This window comes from Vidua chalybeata, chromosome 18, assembly GCF_026979565.1.
Source record: "Vidua chalybeata isolate OUT-0048 chromosome 18, bVidCha1 merged haplotype, whole genome shotgun sequence".
Lineage (NCBI taxonomy): Eukaryota > Metazoa > Chordata > Aves > Passeriformes > Viduidae > Vidua > Vidua chalybeata.
Window position 1 is genome coordinate 9,543,657 of NC_071547.1, and position 18,537 is coordinate 9,562,193.

The following is an 18,537-nucleotide window of genomic DNA, read 5'->3' on the forward strand; positions in this document are numbered from 1 at the left end:
CAAGCAAAGCTGCCAAAACTATTGCACATTTGTCTTACAGAGAATTACAAAAAGATTTTCAAGGTGAAGCCGTTCTTGAGGTCCTCAGAGGTGACGCAGCCTGTCCTGTCTGTGGTGCTGGGTTATTGTGCTGTTCAGCGGGGGCAGTGGCAGCTCTTGGTGCAGCAGTGGAGCAGTGAGCTCAGTTCACACCTTGGCAGGTGTCAGACTGTGCTGGTCTGGCCGGGCTGAGGGACAAGCTGAGGACAGCATTGCTGTGGGGCTCTTGGCAGAGCAGTGCAGACCAACAAGAATTGTCCTGTATATCCTGAGAGTCCTCCCTTTCTGCCACATAATAATCTGTTTTCTTTTGTCCTTTTTTGACTGCTTGTTGGCACCGTGACAACCATAATATTCTGTGTATGATGGAACATTGTCAATAAATATGCCCGGGATGATGTGCCTGCCTCAGCTGCACTTTAGATGAACTTGGCCCTGGATCTGCAGCACATTCTGACTCTTGGATAATGTGGCTGTTAGAGGACCAAGAGAAGAGTGGAGCTGGGTAATTAGTTGTGTAGAGTTTTTAGGTTGAACAACCTTATTCAGAAAAATGGCACTTCTGGACTTGGATGGCTGACAGTGTCTGGGGTGAGGCTGAATTGCATTAACAGAAGACAGGCTATGTTTTCTTATGTTAAAGACTCAATTGTCTGGAACCTGGTTCAAATAACTTACTGCTCCAGTTCTGGAAGACACTAATACAGTTCCCTTTCATTTGGGTAAAGTGTGAAAATTTGTTATTCCTTGTTGCTAATAGAAGCCCTTATTTTGCTGATTGTAGTTCAGCTATTGGAAGTTTTTTGTAATGGAATTTTTCAGAGCTGTTAGGAAACTGGCTGCTGAATGTCCTGTATCTTGGTACTGCATAGGAAATGGATAACTTTGGAGGAGCAGGATTCTAGAACTCCATGGCAATCTATTTATAGTGTCTATATGACTAATTTGGAAAGGCTGCAGTGCTATAGTCTTTCCAAATTTGTTGAAGTGAGATCACAGAATCTCCTGACCCCTCTGGACAGTGAACAATGCCCCAAATCATCCATATAGATCCAACTTCTTAATTTCTGTGGCTGTTAATTCTTTTGCTGTCAGCTTGCTGTACAGAGAGAGGAACAAAGGAAATAATTTAAAAATAGTTGTAGGAATGAAGTGAATTCATGTATCTTAGCTAGTGTGACACCTTATCAGGGAAGTGATGTCCTTTATTTTTCCTGTGTGAGCACTGTAACATGAAACAAGTATTTAGATTTTCTTGTAGTTGTAGACACCTGAGGACAGTAACTCTGCAAAATGCCCAACTAATAGAAATTCATAGTGCTCTTGTTTTGGAAACAAAAGTTGCTTTGAGTAGTAGATGTTTTGCAACTAAAAGTGTCTTGGGTATATATGTTGAGATATTTTTAGTAATCAGTGCTGAGTGGATGTTTTCTTGATGATGGGGAATTTTTAGCATGTTGTAACTAGGCCTTTTTTTTATTTTTAAAAAATCTTACTAAACTTAAGGATATGCCACCCACCTATTTCTGATAGAAGGAAGTGGGCTAAGACCAAATGGTGATAAAATCCTGCACAATTCTAAAGCCACTTGCAATTTTCTTCACAAAAGGAATTTTCTTTCAAGTTGCTTTGTAAGATTTAAATGTATCAGAAGTTGCTTTTGATTTTGCAATTAGAGAATTGACCAAACTGAATTGGGTTCCATTCTTTCCAAGAGGAAAGATCCCATGAATGTGAAGGTGTGCTGGGTAAGGCTGAAGGAAGGTAGTGTTTCAGTTGCTGTGTGGTAATGGTGTGGTTCTGAGTTCCTCTTGAAGTGTTGCTCTGGTTGAGATCAGTGACAGACTCTCCTTGCTGCCAGCCAAACTAGGCTTTCCCTGCTGGAAAGGTAGGAAAACTCTCTGAAGGAGAAAATGTGAACAGAACAGCTGAGAAACCCTTTCTGTCCCTGTGTTGGCTGGATTTAAGATCTGTGTTGTGTTCATGACATTAAGAGAGAATTGGAGGTCCATGCTATCAGCAGAGTTTAGTGACAGGGTAATCAGTTGCCAGCTTTGCTTGTTAACAAGTGTTGGGTTCTGTACCAGGTGTAATTTCCACACTAAGGCACATTCCATACAGTCAGAATGGAAATGAGGAGCTGGTGTGTGTTTGTTTGGGGGAATGGCTTTTATACTTTAGGGCATTTGCTTGGGCTGTTGTTGTGTTTCCTTCTTTCTTTTAGCAATTGATAACTGTTTAACCCCTTGAAAGAAAATAATTGCTGCTGAATGGCTTATGCTTTGATATCAGAAGCCTGTAATCAACTGCTACAGACACTGCTGTTTTGCCACAATTTGCCTGTGACAATTGTCTGAACCAGCTCAGTTGTGCTTGGACTTTTCCAGGCATAGTTACTTACATTTCTCATAGCTCACCATTAGAAGCATTCATGTACCTGTATTGTGTTTTGTAAAGAAATTTTTCACTTGTGCAATAATCTGGCCTTGGATGTGGTAGAGATGTTATATTTTTATTTGTCTTTTCCTAATAATGTCTCAGGAGGTGCATCTCCAGCCAGTGTCTTGTTTGAACTTTCAGGGAAATTATCATTCTGTGCTTTGAATATCTCCCTATTACCATGGCAAATAATTAATGCTGCTAATTAAGGTACTGCTAGAATTGCACAGAAAGATGGGCAGGGAAGGAATACAGTTTACTTATGCTCACAATTTATCTGCCTTATAAATTTATAGGACAGCTACTGCCAAGGTGGCTCACGGTTTACCAGTGAAGATATACGACCTTCTGATTTGTGGTATATCTGTCTCCTGGAGGGAGGAGGGAAAAGCCAGACGTGTTTTGTCTGGTGCGTATGGATGCACAGGGTTAGGAGCAGCACTGTGCCCCTGCTAGATTTGTGTTCCACAAGAGAGAAACACGTTGAGAGAGACCTTTCTGCTCAGTACTGAGGGCTTGAAACTGGGAAGGCCATGGGTTCCCTGTAGAACTGATGCCTGGCAGTTTCATGCTGAGCAGAGTTTCTTACACAGGTCTTGCAAACCCCAAGGAGACTCTTTTGTAACTGTGAAATGAATGGGAAGCCATTGCACAATCTGGCAAATGAGTAATAAATCCAACAGACTATTTTGGTGTTGGTTGGAGTTCAAAGAGAAATTAGGAGAGCTGATTAAGGCATGTGTTAAACACCAGGGAAGTATCAACACTGAAGAAAGCTGATGGCAGTGTCTTTGTTGTCCACATGTAATAGTGGAGACTCTAATAATTCTGTGCTATGTTGTAACTGTATCATAAGCCAGATATTATTTCTGCTTTTCTTTTTCTTTTCCTGTTGTTATAGGTAAGATGAGTTAAATTCCATGTTGTCTGAAATTAGGTGGGTAATTTGTATACTTTCTCTCTCTTCAAAAACAGTTATTACTAAATCTTGTTTGATAGAAAAAGGTGAAAATCATCAGCTTTACCAATGGCATTGTGGTAGTTCATACTGTGCCTCATCTGGAACTGAGTTGTACTGCCATTGCACACTTACTGCACAAAATCAAATGCCTAATATTGAAAAAGAATGTTTTTCTAGTCTTTCTTCTTAATAAAAGATAATGTTTTCCTTTGTAAGGGCCTATGTGATTAGATGTTTATCCTCTGTTCCCAGGAGAGCAGACATTGTGGTTCATATTTACTGTTTTGTGAAACAAGATTTCATATAGCTGACTACATCTCTGGAATCTATGTCATTCTCCCCCTAAAATGAACTGAAAGCAAATTGGCTTTCTAAAACATGAAAGAAGCCTAGAGCAAACTCTTTGTCATCACATTCCTGGTCAAATCCAGCATTTGCCTTCCACAGTGTTTCTAATATTTAGTAATGTCTGTGGTTTCCCATGGGGTTGCTTAGGTGAACATAATAAGTGAGAGCTGTTGAAAGAGAAAAGACTTCATCATGAGCTGAATTGAGCAAAAACTCTTGGGGGTTGCATGCATGCTTTGCATGTAGTTCTTTAGAATCATACTACTTTTAATCCAATACTTCTTTCCTTCGCAATTATTAATCAGAGACAGAAAATACCAACTTATTATACAAAACCTACGTAGATTAATTGAATTCTTACTGGTATATACCAGAAACATATCAGAAATTATGGAGTGATTATTCACATCAACTAAATTTTCAACTTCAGCTCCTGGACTGCAAAAATACCTGAAGGGAATGGAGAGAGCAGAGGACGCTTGTCAGCCCTGGGCAGAAGCTTGTCCTTCTCCACTGACTGCGTGGGGAGCTGGTCTGGGAAGTGAAGGGCTCCAGGTGCCCCCAGAAGAGGGACTTGAATAACCTGTGTCCATCTGAGTGAACATGACAAATTTATAGGGAGCATGGCAGTTCCAACAAAAGGGAACTGTTCCCATCTACCTGCTGAGGTGCCAGCAAATCCTGACTGCTGACTGAGAACTTGGCTCTGACCTGCAGAAGTGCAACCTCAACATGTCCTGCAGCATTACTAAGAAAGGAGAGCCCTTGCCTTAAGAGGTGCATGGTTCTGTATGTGTTTGGTATTTTTAGAATTGGTTTGGGGTTGAAAGTGTGTTTTCCAAGGGTTATACTATTATATTTAAAAGAAATGTTGGGGGATATTAGAAAAAAAATATCTGGACAGACCAGTGTTCAGTCTTGATTAAAAAAAGTTCACTTTGAGGTAAAGTTCTCTTCATTTTTTCATCCACATATCATATCTGTCACCTTTTTGTCACATTCTACTTTCTTTCTCTTATTAAAACGTTGCCCAACTTTATTCATTTTGCATTATTATTTGCCTTTCCTTGCATTTTAAATACTTTTATTTAGAACTGTCTTAAATATAGACAACAAAACAGGTAGGGAAAATGTCTGAAACTTTGAGCTGTTGTGATTTTTGTTGTGCTTAATCCTGTGCAACATAAGTTGCAGTTGCTCATGCATAAAATCTTAACTTAAAAAGTCTCCCCAGTGCCAAACAGTGATGAGATAGTGTTTTAAAAAGAGCTTAAAATTTGTGTTAGCTCCATCCTCATGGTGCTTTACTTCTTATGCAAAAGTAGTTTTCAAATAAAACATAAAGGATGATTAATGGATATTTTTAATTTTTTATTTTTACTTTGTTCACTCTGTACAGTCAAATGTGAAGGATGTTATGAAAGTGAAATATCATTTTAATATTATTTTGGTTTCAAAATAGCATATTGTTTTTAGGTACAGGAATCAATGCATGTGGCAAACTCACTGTGAATTGTGTCTAAATTTAGTAGGTGTCTTCAACAATCAACTAAAAATTCTAATGTTCAAATCAGCTTTGTCATCTTGCTACTACATTTTCCTGAGTTTAACTTTGGTTGGAGTGAGTATATGTTCTAGTTCTGATGTGAGTGCTTTTGCCTAAAGGGTGCTCTGGAATTATGACTGTTCCAAGGGTGAACGTGCTTATTTTTAGGAAGGTTAAACATCTGGATGTTCACTACAGAACATTTTACAAGAAAGTATTTTATTTCTGAGCAAGAAATATCAGCAGAAATATAGATGCAGCACAACAGAGTGTAATCTCTGCCCTCCCAGGGCACTCGGGTGTTTTCAGACTGGTCTGTTGCTTAAAGTACCACTGGGATTACTGGAGGATATCAGGAGGACTTAGCTCTGTAGTATTTTTGTAGGTGGCTTTGAGGCTTCGGAATCCAGAGCAGGGATGAAACCAAGCAGAGGTGCCAAATTAGGAGTGGTTATGGGGGATATAAGGATTATATTTGAAATGTTTCTAAGACTCCAGGTGTTTGCATTCTAGCTGCAAAAAAAAGTGGATTGAAATCAGTTGATTGGAGAAAATTGTTCTCTATCAGTGTTAAGCAGTTTTCTGGATTCAGAAATTTAAAAAATGGTGCAGGTACGATATAGGATTTGGAGTAGAAAATTTAAGTTGTATGTAGTGGTTTTAAGTCTTTCTCATATATGTTGTATGTGTATGGGGAAAAAACCCTCGAGGTTTAAATGAATTAAACTGAATTTAAATGAATTAAAACTGAAATGACTTCAAAAAGAGGCTGACGTCTCTTTTGTATGAGCTGTCTTACACCTTTGATTATGCACAAAACTGCTTTTAAAATGGATCCTGCCTGCCTAGTTTGGACCTTGAATGGCTAGATCAAAAGTCTTATGAAAATATGCTAATGTGTTATGAAAATATTGATTGCTGAAACATTACATTTCCAGCTCAGGGTTCTTTTTCTCCTGTAGCAGTTTCTGGGTGCTCCTTAGAGAACTTTTATTTTCCTTAGAGAACTTTTTATTTTCTCAGTACATTGTGAGTGTCCTTAGCTCCATACTCTTTTTTTTTCCTTCAGCAGGAAAACATCAGATTTGTAAATTTTAGTTACTGTTCTAGTTTTCTAATATTGTTGATAAAATGGTAAATTTGCTTCTAGTGGGAGGCAATTTTTAAAACTAATTGATACATAGGTGTTTTATGTACCCCTTAAGGATATCAAAACTCGTGTGTACGTGCTGAAAGGTCTCTGTCTCTTCAGCTGTGTATTTGCTGGTGTGATAAGAGATTGCTCCTCCCCACAAGTACAGTTAGATTTCACTTGTTTGAATGTTGATAGTGGGAGACTGTTGCCAAGTTGAAAAGACTGTTTTGTTTATTTGAAGTATTTAAATCCGGTCACTCACTTTGATTTGTGTTTTGTTACTTGCTACATACATTACATGGAAATGTGAATTGAAACAGATGGTGAGGGATCAGAATTTAGGCTTCCAGCATGTAAAATTTCCTGGAAAGCTAAGTCTTCTACTATGGCATCAGCAGCCTGTGTTCAAAACCACATCGTGTTTGTTTTATAGTAGCTCCTGGATGCCAGGCATATATTAAGTTGTTCTGAGCCTGCTGCTGCATGGACATTCCCATTGAGCCCAGCAGTTCTGTGTTTTTCCTAAAAGAATTGAGCTGTTAATTCCCTAATCCTTGGGGAAATTATTTTAAGTTAATGTCAAAATTGGAGATCATTGCTCCTGTGGGTTCAGAATTCATACTAAAGTGTCTGTTCACTCTTCTCAAAGCAATCCTGTTAAAGAAGGAAAGAATAGAAGTTAACCTGGCTTGCATTTATGTGTTTTCCTTTCTATCCATGTGGTTGGAAGTGTCATGATTTTTACTAACTACTGAAAAATCTGATGTGACTGCTCCTGTCAGGGCTGGACTGATGTTTTGTCTGGATTCAGTTTATGCTGGTAAAGATGTAATCTGACTCTGCTGTGACATTTAATGAATATTGAAGGAAAAAAAATCTGTTTAGAAGTGGATCTCTGCTCTGTTGCAGTTGTTATGTTGCAGTTTCTCGAGCCTAAAACACCCATTAAAGGAGTACAGCTTGAATTAATGAAATGAGATGTGTACTTAGAATGACTGGTGCAAATTAGTGGATGACCTGAAACAGGAGAGAACTTCCTTTCCTGTGTAATGTTATCTCAATGCCTTTATCTAGAAATTTGCTTTTTAAAAGGCAAACATTTTGTCCAGTAAAAATAGTATTTTGGTTTTGTTTGGGATTTCTAGTAGTTTACAAGCCTGGCTGTCCCTGGGTTTGCAGAATATTACAGACTCAGCCTGTGTGTTGCCTGATGCTGGATCTGGGGTGTACATTTCAGTTCTGTGTTTGTAGGAGGAGAATGATATATAATGAAATGACAATATCTCTGATAAAACTAGTTCAGTTTTCAAGTGGGTGTAATTTGATGCTGGTCAAACGGAGATTTCATTTGGTCCTGTACATGAAGTCTCCTGTACTTCAGTTTGTCCAAAAGGTTTATGTGGTGCAATATTGAAGACATGACAGCTGCTGTTAAGAAAATTTGCTGTTAATAAGCATTTCAGCATTTGGAGGCCCAGCTCAGCGTGTGAGGTGCCTCTAATAATCTCTGAACATTATCATTTAATTAAACCTCTACTGTTTAGAATAAGCGAGTACAAAAGAGCAGTAGGACATGTTCTCCTTCTTTTTCTTGTTTCTCAAGACTGAAAAGAGCATACTGGGTAATACATTTGGAACTGGTCCACTTGGTTTTTGTGTTCTTTGGATTTTGGTGTCCCCTCCCCGAAAAAAAGCACAGTGGGTGAAACTTTGAAGAAGAACTGCTACTTTTTGTGTTGTCAGTAGTGTTCCTGTGACTATGGAGATGTTAACTGGAAAAAGAAATTGGATTTGAGGGGGAAATTGGATCAGTTTACAGTTTGGTGTTGGGAAAGAGTGTAAGTTCCCCTGTTTTGAGTAAGACAATTTTAGGTCATTTTAACCTCAGAGTTCTTCCCACTTTGTGTTTCCTTTTGCCTGTGAGCCGGCTTCTCCCATTACTGTGTATTTTTCTAGACTAAATAAACTCAGTTCCTGTCTCTCCTAGTCATCTTAGGAACTCATCCTGCACTCATCCCAGTGACAGGCTAATAAGTCTGCTCACACTGAAACTAAATTCATATCCGAGCCTGCCTTCCCCCTCAGCAGTCCTCTCTCCCTTCTGTGCTGGTTGGATTGTGTGCTTTTATACCACGGGACTCAAAAAATGAAAATTGAGAGAAAACCTCAGGGAAGAAAAAGTGTTTGTTCAAAATAATGGCATTAGTAGGTTCACTAGTGTGGAGAAATCATAATGCTCGTTATATAAAACCCTAATTGACTTCTGTAGTACATCATATGCAGTTTTAACAAGGTAATTGCATTAGAGTCTGTTTATGTGCGTTTAGTGCCATGCTAACAATTGAAGCTGAAGTTTTGTTTCCTGCTTCATGATGCCCTGAGTCACCCAGCCTTTGGCACAGATACCTGCATTGGTTTGCTGTATTTGTGTGTAATCTCATTTTGGTGCTTTTTGCTCAGAAATTTTCTTCCTCGAATAAACACACATTTGCTTGTTTGGATTGTCCTTCTATGGTAAGTAAAATAGTGATTTCTTCCCATTGATTAAGAGACTTTGTGGAGTGTGTCTTGTGCTTGAAGGTGTGAGTTGCATCAGAACAGGAGGAAATTCCCAGTTTTAAACTTAATTTCCCCTTTGTACCACCTCAGTTGTAACTGAACTAGGCATGGGAATTGTGGTGTGTTCAAATACGCCTTTGTGCATTCTCTCTGGGTGGGATCCATTCAGCAGTGAAAAGCTGCTCTTTGGTATATTGGTAGTGTAGGTCCTAATTTATTTTCTCTTTAAAGGAGTTTAGTATTTGTAAAGAAGTTGCCTTGCATTCAAAAAGCAAATTATGTTGCTTTTTAATTTTAGAATTATATTTATGGTTTTGTGACTAGCAGTGCAATATTCTTAAAAAATGAAATACTGAAACTATGAAATATTATCATTACAGTATTACAAGTGTGAGATTTTACTTCAAGCTTTTCGTTCTAGCTCCATGGAAGGTTTGGTTTTTTGCTTTTGTTGTTGTTTTGTTGGCTTTTTTTTAACTCCTTGGCTTTCCACTTACATAGCAGAGTAGCAGGCATGTTTCAGTCAGTGCTTCTGCTTCAAGGAAGAAAGGAAACATAACTTACATCTTCTGGATTCATTGCTGTTAGTTCCTTCACCCACTTGAAGCTCATTTTTGCCCCACCAGCACTTTTTTCTTGTATTATCAGGAATAATGATATTACTTTCTGCTTTCTACTTTTTGTGCCTTTTAATCATGTTTATATGTTTGGAAAATAGACCGGTTCAACTTAGTTTGACTTCTGTGCCCGTGTCTGCCAAAGTAACCTGACACTCTTAGAGAGCTTTGGGTCTATTACAGGCCCAAGTAGCTTCTTGGAGTTCTTGACATGAACAAGTGTAGAGCTGAAGTCTTCCTATCCCTCTTTTCTAAATTTAGAAAAAGTTAAAATCCGGGTGTCATGGTTTAAAAATACTCAAAAGTAAGGCTGTGTCCAATTTTATGAGTTTGTTTGATGCTCTCTGACTATTTGAGAGAAGTTGGATTTGGTTCTGTTTGTTTATTTTCCTTAAGTGAAAACATAATTTGTGCATGTAGACAGTGTTACGGAGCACACTATCAGAGGTGGTACATTAATTGATTGGCAATAACTTGCAAAGTAAATATCAATCTCTTAATTGTGAGGCAGATAGGAGATATTTGCTCACCACTGTCTTCCAGGTCCAGATGGAGCAGCAGTGAGGACTGGGACAAATATTTAACTCCAAATTACAGAAACTCCCACGTTTTATCAGCTATGGGCACAGGGCCCTCTGAGATCTGTTGGCTGAATGTAGAACTTGTGGTGTGGCAGCTGTGTTAACAGTGTTGAGTCACGAGAGAAATTGCTTGTCAGCATTGGCACTGCGGTGCCAGCAGGCCTTCTGTGGGAGCAGCACCCCCTGAGCCCGGGTGGAAGAGCTGTGCCCGAGCTGGGGCTGGCAGCAGCAGCTGCTGGCTCACCAACATCTCCTGTGTCACTTGGATGGGGCTTCAGGGCCTGGGGGATTCTTGTGTGGGAGAGGCTGGGACTCGTTCTGCAAGGGAAATGTGTTCTACTGTAATCTGGAAGCAGGGAGCATCCCCCTGTTTTATATGATTATAGTCATTCTAATGAACTTTTCTGTTAAGTCCAAAAAGACTTAGATCAAAGCGTAGATGGGAGCCTAGGGTGAAGATTCTGGGGAAGTTTTTATTTTTTTCTTGTAATTAGAATAAGTGCCATAAAATGAAACCCAGCACTGAGCAGCCTTCTGTGTAATGCAGAGCTGGACCACCAAGTGATTGCAAACTCCAGGTTGCATATATGACTGGGATATAAATTGATACCTTTATATCCCAAAGAGTTCTTAGCCATCAAAATTGCAGAAAACTTTTCCCGTGCCAAGGATAACCACTGACATTTCCAAATGGCCCTTTCTGAAACATGATGTTATTTGGGTCATGATGAAGCTGTCTAACATAAAACTGTAGGCAGCTTGCACAGTGGTACTTTGTAGACTTTAATTACGGTAACCACACCCTTGATTTGCCTTTTTTCCTGATGTAAAAAGGCTATTTTTTGAAAATTCATACAGTTGAAAGTGGTAATTTAGATAGAAGAGCTGTTTCAGCAATTCTTTGGGGTAGGCTAAGTATTGGACTGACCTTTGCAGAGTTCACTGGTCTGCTGGAATCTGAAAATTTACATGAAGAAATATACTTGTGGCTCTGGCAGGAGAGGATTGCGTATAACAGATCTTGATTTGACCTCCTCTCTTCTCCCTCCTTCCAGTCCTCCTCTTGATTATTTGTAGAAGGTGGAAACAGTTTTCTCGATGAGGAAAGTCTCCCTGTGTGGTCAGTTCTTTCTTGCAGCTAAGCTGCAACTCTCTTGCTTTGCCAGATGTCTCATACAGATCTTTATGTGCATTGTCATAGTTATATATTTACATTTTGTTCTGATATTTGCTGATTTTAATTCTTCCACAAAAACACTGTAGTCATACTTCTCTTTGGCAATTTTATGGTACTTCTGCAAAATTTGGATCTACCCTCTGCAGTAAACTGAAGTGATAGACTATGAAGACAGTTAAAGACAATACAGCTTCTTTAATTAGTTCAGCAAATGGGTTTTATACTTTTTTTCTCATACTCAAACATCTTTTAAACAAACTGATAGTTTGGCCCTTGCAAATGCAGCATGGCTGCTTCTTGCACCTCACTGAATACCCCATTTGTTGCTGATGCTGGGGTTTATTGTTAGTGAATGGCCAGTGCCTCGAGGTGTTGTACTGTGGTGGAGCTGTGCTGCTGGAGCAAGGTTGTCTACAGTTTACTAGTGAAAACCAAATCTGAAAGGACTGAAATAGCACACAGTATTATAAAATAATATATTGCAGCAACTACAGTACTTATGGTCTGTTTTGAAAATTAACTTAATTAAAGCACTGCTTACTTCTGCATGGAAGGTTGGTTACAGGAAGATAGGAAGGTTAGTTTTGTTTAATTTACATTAGTTCCAACAAAGCTTGGATTACAGGTGTGTGTATTACAGTGTGCTTAGTGAGGTCTAACTGTAAGTTGTTCCCAAAAGGTTTTTAGTCCCACCTTGTTCATGGCCACATCCTGACTCCTTTTCTCTTTGTGTCACACCTGCTGATTGTGCAGCTGCTGGCCTGAATGAAAACTTGCTTCACAAAAATGGGGCTGTGAGGATTTCTTCTACTTCTTTCTTCTTCTCCTGTCCATGAATAAATTTTAGTATCAAAACCTAAGCTAATTGTAGTGGCAAGTGTTTGAAAAAGCAGGTTTTGTTTGCAAAACTCTTAATGAAGTCAGAGGTGAGCAAACTGAAGTTGATACAATTTGCAGTGGAGCCTGTTAGACTTTCCTTGCCTCAAGCTTTTGTTTTCAAACCAACATAGGCAAATTCTATCATAAACTGGAGTCCTTCAGATTTAATTGTCAAGAAGGGATAAAAGTAACAAGAGTTTTAGGAAATAGAACCAGGGCTGTGCCTTGGCTCAGCAGTTTGCTGGGGCTGGTCTGCAGTAGGATGCCAGTGTTGTAGAAGTTGCCTGATCTGCTACAGCTCAATTAAAACAAACATGACACAATTAAAATATAAAATCAAGTAAAACATTTGCTACTAGCAAGCTCTGTATTGATCTCAAATGTGTTTTCCACATATTCTTGTTGAGTTTAACTCGTTGAAATTATACTCCTTCAATGGAGGTCCCCTATTGCAGACATCATTGTATAGATGTACTTTTCACATTTTCAAAATCCTGATCATACAATTTCAAAATCTTGCTCCTGGAGAGGATTCCTTGGCTGGTGGTCACATATATTTGGCAGCAAAAGCATGCTCTGCTTTTCATGACTGCTTGTTTTTTCTTTCTTTGAGAAAGAAAGGAGGGAAGGTTCCCAGATCTTTTTTCATTTGTCAAGTTTAGAGCAAAACTCTCAACCCAGTCTAAATCAACCAACCAACCCTCCTCAATAACATAAGGAATGTCAAAAAGGTATTTTGTGTGTGTGTTTAGGTAAGAGATAAAAATTATGTATCCAGGCTCCCATTCCAGTGTGGAATAAAGAAGGCAGTGTTTTCTGTGACAACAATGTCAAAGACAATCCATATGATTTTTGGATATTTATTTTAGTTCTGGCTACTTCACACTCAGATATGTGTGTCCAGTAGAACTTACTTGAAGCTGTACTGGTTAATTTTTCTCCATTAACCGCTGATTGCAAATTTTGCTCCCAAATATCCTGTTGACTGTGCTTCCACTGGAGCTCTGGGGACATCAGGAGCTGAAAATATTTTTGAGGTACGTGAGCTCTATCCTGTGTTGATTTGGTATAATGCTCTTTTTAATGACTAAAGTATTGTTATGCTTCCATGCAGGGACTGGAGGTTGTGCTCCCATTCCTGCAAGGAAACAAGTGCTCCAAGCTGTTTGTGAAATCTGGAAATCTTCCAGTGGCTGTAATTCCTAAAAACTGTGAAACACGTTATTCTTTGTTCTGTTGGCAAACAGTTGGGTGAACCAAAGGAGTAGCTGGGAGAATGTTTTTAACAGAAAATATTTTTTTCCAAGACTGTGTCTCCCGATGCCTTACTGGATACTTCAATTTCCTCTCAGAGTGAGCTCAGAGGAGTGTTTGCTTTTAGCAATTTAGTTGGGAGCTTAGAATTTGGTTTTGCAGAGATAATTTAGGAAAACAGCTTTCTGGAAAGGATAGAAGAGGTGCTTGGGATTTAAAATTGTATGGGTAGAAAAAAAATATATGTATGGTAGTTAATAGGGTGAAAATGTTGTTCTGGGACCTCTGCCTGGTAAACAGCAGAATTCTCTGGTTACAGTTTGAAATGCCTTCCTGAGCCCTAACAGAGTCTCTGTAGGAAAGTCTGGTTTTAGTGGGACATTTTATATTACTCTTTTCTCTTTGTTTTGTTTTGTTTCACTTTAGACTTGTTTTATTTTATGACATAACCCATGTTTCCACGATTTACTCATACTTAGCATGACAGTGAGATCTGCATGTGACAATGAGATGAAATTGTAAACTTACTTTAGAAAACAAGCTATTCCTTTAACAGAGGCAAAGCTATAGCAATTTGCTTGCTTTTCCTATGAATCACACTAAAGAATAGAATAGTGGTGAGAGATGTTTACAGCTGTGGGTGCCATGACTTCACACTTAAAATTATACCTTTAACTGTTACACTCAGATTTAACTTTGGTTTGGCAGCAAGCCTAATGGAGGCTCTTAAATATGTATATATCTTACACACATAAGGCAGCTGAAAGAGGCTTTTTAGTCACACCCTTGACCTGGAATCCAGTAAAGGAAAAAAGTAGTATTGGTTTTACCTGTGGAGTGAGTCCACCCCCAGCCAAAATGAGTATTTGTGCAATTAACTGTAATTGATCTTCATGTCCATAGCAGTGCTCTTCTTTCATGTGCCCTAGGACTGTGCTCTGGAGTCCTAGAGTTTGATTTGTGCTCTTAATAAATAATTCTACAGTGGCAGCTCACAAATGCCAGGTACATGAGCATCAGAAATGAATTTCTCTTAGCAAGAAATTGCCCTAATCACTGAGTTACCACACACTCATTTTAAGGAATAAAATAGTAGAATGTTTTAAAAGCTTACAAAGCCGGTAGATTCAGGAAAATGTTTTCCTCATGAGTGGCACATTCCTGCATGATCCAAAATAGCCACAGTCATTGGGTCAGTGCAGCTGTGTGAGGGTGAATGTTGTTTTCTATGTGGAGTTAATAGCTCTAAAAACCTGGTGTGGGGCAGAGGAAGTGCAGAAATACTCTTCAACTTGCTTCAAGTTTATGAACTGCTGTTTCTTGACTTTCTGTTTTTCTGTTGCTAAGACAATCACCGATGGAATAACCACACTAAAAATGCTTTGAAATACATGAAACCCTTGGAAGGAGGGAAGTGGAAACTTTCTCCATCCTTGATTTTGACATTGAACACCAGATTTCCAGCAGAAGTTGATTGTTCTGATTTGGTGTTTTTTTGTTTGGTTTTTTTTTTTTTTTTTTTTTTTTTTTTTTTTTTGGTGTTATGTTTTATTTGGGGATTGTTCTATATCCCTTTGAAAGAGTTGCCCATCAGCTGAGATGGGACCCTCACACTGAATGTGTGCCCTCAGCAAGTTCTGAGAATGAATGATGAATACAGAGCAGGGAAGGAGAGGCAGAGGGAAGTGCCCTTCTGATGCTGGTACTACCTATGAGGAATTTTCTTCCCAAGAGGATTGGGATGCATGTTTTGTTGGGCATGGATTATTGTCACTTACCTTGTGAGAAGACAGTAGACATTTGATTATAAGGGTGGTATTTGAAATGCAGGTGAAGAGTACCATACTGATTGGGTGTAAATAGTCATGGATTTAATGTGGGCTGAAGAATATTTGAAATTTTGTGTGGTCACTTCTCAAGCAGCCACATTCTTCAGAAACTGAAATATGTGAGTGGAAATATCCATTCTTGTATGGATCCACTTTACCCCAGATGTGGCCAGTATGAAAAGCTCTCCATGGGTTTTGAAAAGGACTTTTGTATAGGAGAAAAATTGTGGACTAAAACTGTAGTCTTCCTGACTTACATTATGTGCCAAGTAAATCTCTTAATTTCACCAGTTAGTTTTTTAAACAAAAGATGAAGTAAACACCTGTCATGACTGTCTCTCCCCAGAGTAAGATCAGTGAATTAAATTATCTCCTTACATTCCCAGTGTGAATTTGTGATTCTGTGATATCTGCAAGATTTGGTCCCATTAAACACAGCAAAAGCTTTTCTATTTTAATCCATCTGTACTCGAGCCTATCTAGTATGCTCACCATCTTTTTATAGTCTTGTTTTCCTTAATCTTGTGAACTCTTGGATGTTTTGATCACTGATTTAAAAAAAGTGATGAAATGCAATCTCTCTTCATGTGAGCTGTAGTGAACTTAGTTCACCTGCTGCACTTTCCAAGTCGTTGTGATTTATTTGTTGCTCTATTGTTTGCATTCTTGTATAGGTACAGTAAGTATGCAGGGAAGGTTTGTCTTGCTGCTGTTACAGCAGCTTTTGTATGAGAATGATTCATGTCCAAGGCCTTTAGTGTGCATTGCTATGGAAACTTCAGGGCACAGGCCTCTCATTACCTCCTTGGCAGAATTCTTCACAATAATTTCTCTTGTACCTGGAAGTCGGGAGTGATATTTACTCATCGATGGGCTGAATTTTTATGATCGTACATTTAGTAGACATCTTGTGCAAACAGGGGTTTTAATTCCAAATACATAAAACTTCCCTGATATCTTGAGCAATAATTTTGGGGTACTTAAGCTAATGCTGACACTGAATAGTCTCTTCTCTTTGATTTTATGTCCAGAGATGGGCCAGATCAAGAGTCTGAATCACTTGAGAAACTTTACTATTTGTTCTTCATTATTATTCAGGGAGGCAGGTTCCTCAGTCTGGGGTTGTGTTGTGATTTTGCAGATAGTTATGCAGAGATGAGATGAAGAAGAACAGGTGATTGGAAAAGGTGAGAAGTTGCTTTTGTGACCACAAGCCACATGTGATCATTTCAGATTGCCCATGACAGGTAGGTTGTGTAGAGGGGAATGCTCTACACTGTCACCTGGAGACACCTTTGGTTCCTAGTTTGGGTCTTCATCGAACAAAGTGAGTTGCAGATTCTTACTGCTCAACACTGAGGGCAAAAAGAATCACCAGACTTTGCCTGAGGTTTCCTTCTGCAGGTTTGGAAGGACTGTTATCCAGAAACTGCTTGTCTTTTGGTGATAAGGAAGAGCTGAAACATGAAAAACAGTGCTTATGTTGGCTGGGTGATTTTCTTGAGTGGAAATGCAAAAGAAAAAAAAGCCCCAAAAAGTACATAATAGGAAAACAGGCAGATAGCAGAGACCTTGTAGGGTCCACAGAGACAGGTGAGCTTGGACCTGGAGGGACAGGTGCAAAGAGCTTGACCTGCAGCTGCTGATTCAGAGCAAAGAGCTTCCAAGTGTCTTCACTGTGGCACCATTACTGTTGTTGTGGCAACTTTGATTAGCTGGTTACCATCTTCCCTAGCTGGGAATGAAGTGGGTCTCTGTTCCCTTGGGAATACAGAGGTTATTCATTTTTTCCCAGAAGAGGGGAGAGTGCTGCTTGGAAGGCCAGCTCTGAGTGCTGTGGTGTATTTTGCATGGTTACTGCTGGGAGTGGTGGTGTGTCACAGCGGCTGGGCATCCCTGGAATTGTTCTGTAGGTAAAGGTCTATGGAGCAGTCTGTGCCAGGCTGGACAGCTCTGCTGGCATTGTTGTCTGGACAATGCTCTCACTGTGAGGCTGTAGGGCGGACACACAGAATATGTTATGGAACAGTGCTTGCTGTGTCTCTGGCTTGGCATGCCTTAGCAGGCTCTGTGTTGTGAGCACTTGCCCATGAAGCTGCCAGGAATAGATGCCTAATGGCAGAGAATTTAGGAAAATTGATCTCAGCCATGTAAAGATGCAAGTTCAGAGTGAGATCTCAGGTTATAGAGGAAGCAGTTGGGAAGTCACCTCTCAGTAGCTGGCTGAGAAAGCGGTCTTAAGGCACCAGAGTGCTTGGTTTTATTAAGTACTAGGGTGTAATAATTAGTTACTTGTTACTTAAGTAAGAATCTGATAGCTTTATTAATAGTAATTCTTAAACCAGCTCCCTTACATGGATGTTGAATTTCAGGTGTGGTAGTGCAAGAATCTTGAAAAATGTGCTTCCTTGGGAAAACCCATGTTGTCTTTGTGTTTTGAGCAGTGTTCTGCACATATGCTAGAGTTTGGAAATAAGTTGGGAGTTGTTCTTGTAACATGACACGCAGGTGAACTGCACTGAAGTCAGTCTTCAAAAGAGCCTTTAGCATGGCCGTATCCAGTATTAATTTTCAGATTTAGGATGAAAAATAATATTTTCTTTGTAGATTGTCATGTTGTAAGTACTGAGAATTGCATCTAAAATCAGTACTCAAGTCAAGTGATAACTGTGCACAAGCTTGTTACGGGCATTTTCTGCGCATGGGTTTCCATTACTTGTTCCAAGATTGAAGAGTTTGACAGAAATACCTTGTTAGAAGGAAGCTGGTTTCATTTTTTATGTGTGCAGTGGAAGGCTGCTTAAATGTGACTGCAGCTTCTGAAAACTGACATTGGTGTGGGTTCTGGTTTTGGCTGATGCCATTGAGAAGAACATGGCACTGATGCTGTTTGGCTGTGAGAGCATATGAACTTGCATACTTGAAATATGCACATAGGAGAATCCCATTATGTGCATATGAAATCTGTTTGGCTTGTAGAAGGTTATTTAAATTTCAGTTAAAATTACAAATTGGTTTGCAAGACACTGTCATTTTGAATAATATTAAAAACTGGAAGTAATCTTACTTTTTGATTCTTTCATGTGATAGTCATTTGCTTATTACCTCTAACCTAGATTAATGTGTTAGGAAGTGTTTATTTGGGATCAAGGATTTTTAGTCTCTTAACGAAC

General features: G+C 39.1%; 1 protein-coding gene across 7 annotated transcripts in view; it reads left to right on the top strand.

Annotated features, from left to right (window-relative positions):
* Positions 1–18,537, top strand: part of SPPL3 (signal peptide peptidase like 3) — a 56,110-nt gene that overhangs the window by 11,663 nt on the left and 25,910 nt on the right. For 2 of the 7 annotated variants that reach the window (XM_053959919.1, XM_053959921.1), the window contains exon 1: positions 17,499–17,545. The exons of 4 other annotated variants lie outside the window; for them this stretch is intronic. The gene's annotated coding sequence lies outside the window, so the exon portion shown is untranslated. Of the gene's footprint in view, positions 1–17,498; positions 17,546–18,537 lie in introns of those variants that run through there. One more of the 7 variants, XM_053959918.1, reaches the window with a different exon arrangement.